The following is a 3,323-nucleotide window of genomic DNA, read 5'->3' as shown; positions in this document are numbered from 1 at the left end:
ATTTTTTCCTTCCTTTCCTATCTTGAGCAATGAGTCAAACAGTTAAGTGAATTTATTTCATTTCATAGTACTTGGCCAAGGATCAGGGGTTGACTGGTACGGTACGAGTCATTACTACATCAACCTCTTAGGCTTTAAAGAGAATTTCACCATCTCCACATCACTCATCACCTTACAACTATTTTCAGTTTGTCCCAGTGGCCACTAAGGAAGATATTGAGAGCATTAACAAGTCAATTGAAACAATGTATACCATGTTGGAAGCACTCACTACCAGAGTCAACACAGTAGAGCAAAACAATGTTACTACGGCTGCAATTGACAAGATCAAAGAGAAAATGAGTCAGATTTCTGAGGATTTCACCTATGTGGAACGACCTCCCACTCCTTTGGATGTGAAAGGCAAGCTCCCTAAAAACTTATCCACTGCTGATATTCTAAAGTTTAAGCCTACTGATAATCAAATATTCCATTTGAAGGCGTTCTTTGCAACCATGGCTCTTAAGGGATTGGACGTAACACTCTTCCTTACGGTGTTCCCTCTCTCCTTAGAACATGCTTGCCAACAATGGTTTTATTCCTTAGATGCCAAGAAAACTGCGACTTGGCAAGATGTCACCGATAGTTTCATGAATTATTACAAGTGTAACATTCAAACTAAAACTTCTGAACATGAACTCTCAATTCTCAAACAGAAAGAGCATGAAGGCTTCACCGCTTATCTGAACAGGTGAAGGGAAAAGACTTCATTCTTGGTAGATCCTCCCAAAGAAAGAGAGATGGTTTGCCTCTTCATTCAAAATCTGACTCACAAGTATAGGGAACATCTCAAATTTCTTCCACTGAACACTTTTGAAGATGTATACGACATCGGCATCAATATCGAGGATGAGCTAATAAAGAATGCTGGTAGTTACAATCATAACACTTAGAAAATCAAGAAGAACGACCATCCTTCTTCTTCGTCTTCTAAGCACAAAAATACTACCAATAATTTATGCCAAGTTGATCTCAATGAAGTGTTAGCTCTTGATGCTCCATTGCCCAAGAAGAAAAGAACTTACACTCCTTTAGGAATGACTTATGATGCAGCCCTTGATCGCCTTTACGGTCAAGGTTTGATCACACCTATTAGTCCATTTCCTGAGCCAAAACCTGAAGAAAGGAGCACCAAATGGAATCTCAATGCCCATTGCTAGTACCATCAAGGAAGGGGCCACACTACGGAGCAATGTTGGAATTTGAAGGACGTCATTCAAGACTTGGTAGATGCAAACAAACTTCATGTCCCTCCAGGCGGCAAGAAGTAATGAACACAAGATGCACAACAGATCCTTTGTGCAAGAATTCATGATTTCTTCTTTTTTTATCAATCATCTCCATTCCCCCATTCATGTCTAGCATACGTTTTCCATTTCAAATTTTTATATGTTTCATGTGTTTCTTTAATAAAATGAGTAAATTTCCTTTACATCTCGATCATAGCATTTTTCATTCACTCATTCTAAAAAAAATAAATAAAAAAAATTAAAAAAAATCAATTTCCGAACCGAACACATGGTATACCAATGATTTGAGGCACCTTTGCAACCCTTTCATTCCCTGTTTACCGTTAAATCACATTCCATTTCTTCATCAACCACTTTGAGCCTCGTGTAACGTTTGGCCTTTATTTCTTCAACCCACATTCACTTAACCCTGGGATTGGAAGATGTTTAATTGTATAACATTCAAAGAGCAAGTAAAAAATAGGGCAGCGAAGCAACAATAAAACAATATCTAAGGGCAAGTGTTCCAATGTCTTTGATACGAACATGTCTCGAATTGTGTCTCTCATCGAGTGCTTAGTACTGTGCCTGAGAAACATGAATGCTAAGTGAGTGATGGAACGCATGATCCGAGATTGCCCATATTGATTCAAAAGAATGAAAAAAAATAATCAAAGCAAAAAAAATGTTGAAAATAAACTGACAAAATTCAAAATTTTCAAATTCACAATTACACATCTTGGGGGCTTTTCTCGGGTCTTGAGCCTTTTACCCCTTTCTTCTTTAAACCATCAGCTTAACCATTACAACCCTTGAAAGACCTCTTTGAGGTGTACATACACTTGTGCAAAGTCTGGTTAGAGCTATGTTAGGCCTTATTCCTAAAGGAAACTTAGGCAACCTCACATCGAGGTGCGACCACATTCATATTCATATCCATGCATGTTCGAGTCAAGGAGTATCCAATGCTTACCCCTACCCATATAGAGCTAGACTTGGGGGCTTGAACCCACATAACATTAGCTTACCCAGCCTAAAGAAGTCATCATCTTTGACTCTGCTCACATATATTTCCATCACCATAACCTTTGCAGCTAGCCTTAGTATCATAATCACACACTTCACTCCCACATCCATATCCATATCGATCATCCTTCCCTTTAAGAACCCTTTAATCATGAAATCTTGTTTCAACACTATGCATGTTTAATCGTCTTTCAGGACAACATTCATTAGAAGAAACATTGTATACTTTCTTAGCTTCCTGACCTGGGCAATGTTCATTGTTTCACGCATCACATAATATGCTGAGCAACATTTATATATCAGTGATTTTTAATCATACAAAGCATATCGTTCTTAGCTCCTTGTCCTAAGCAACATTCATTATGCAATACTCAATAATCACTTCATCTATATATGTGCTTATCTTCCAGACCTAAGTGATGTTCAAGATCGTTTCTTTACACCATATATGATGCTTTGCTCCATGACCTAAGTTCATTCATCTATCGTGTCACATGATATAATTGTCCTTATCCTCCTAGCCTAAGAACATGCATCATGCATACAATCCATGCGATTCATTACATCTTCCTCGAGGAGGAAGTTCAAAACTTCTTCCCTTTTTCATCTTTTTCATTTGGGGAAGTTCAAAAACTTTTTCAAAATTTTTTCTCATCAAGGGAAGTTTGAATATAAAAGTTTAGTTTTCACGTCTTTCTTTTTCGGGAGTAAGTCGGTACCCTCCCCTCGTCTCGTGACAAAAATGACAGAAAATTTTTGCTTTTTGAATTGTTGATTGCTTGTGTCTGCTCATATATTAAAATCATACTTATTTACACACACAATCACAAGTTATACACATGTCATATCATGTCAAGTAATTCTTGGACAAGTCAATCATAGTCTATACGAGTCCCTTGGCAAATTTTATTTTGCAGGTCTCAATTACAGCCCACGTCTGGGGACAAGTGGACCATCTACAACCCACGTTCGGGGATAAGCGAACCATTTATAACCCACGTTTTGGAACAAACAAACCATTTATAGCCC

This window comes from Chenopodium quinoa, unplaced genomic scaffold (assembly GCF_001683475.1).
Source record: "Chenopodium quinoa cultivar QQ74 unplaced genomic scaffold, ASM168347v1, whole genome shotgun sequence".
Lineage (NCBI taxonomy): Eukaryota > Viridiplantae > Streptophyta > Magnoliopsida > Caryophyllales > Amaranthaceae > Chenopodium > Chenopodium quinoa.
Note: the sequence above shows the minus strand (reverse complement) of the source record.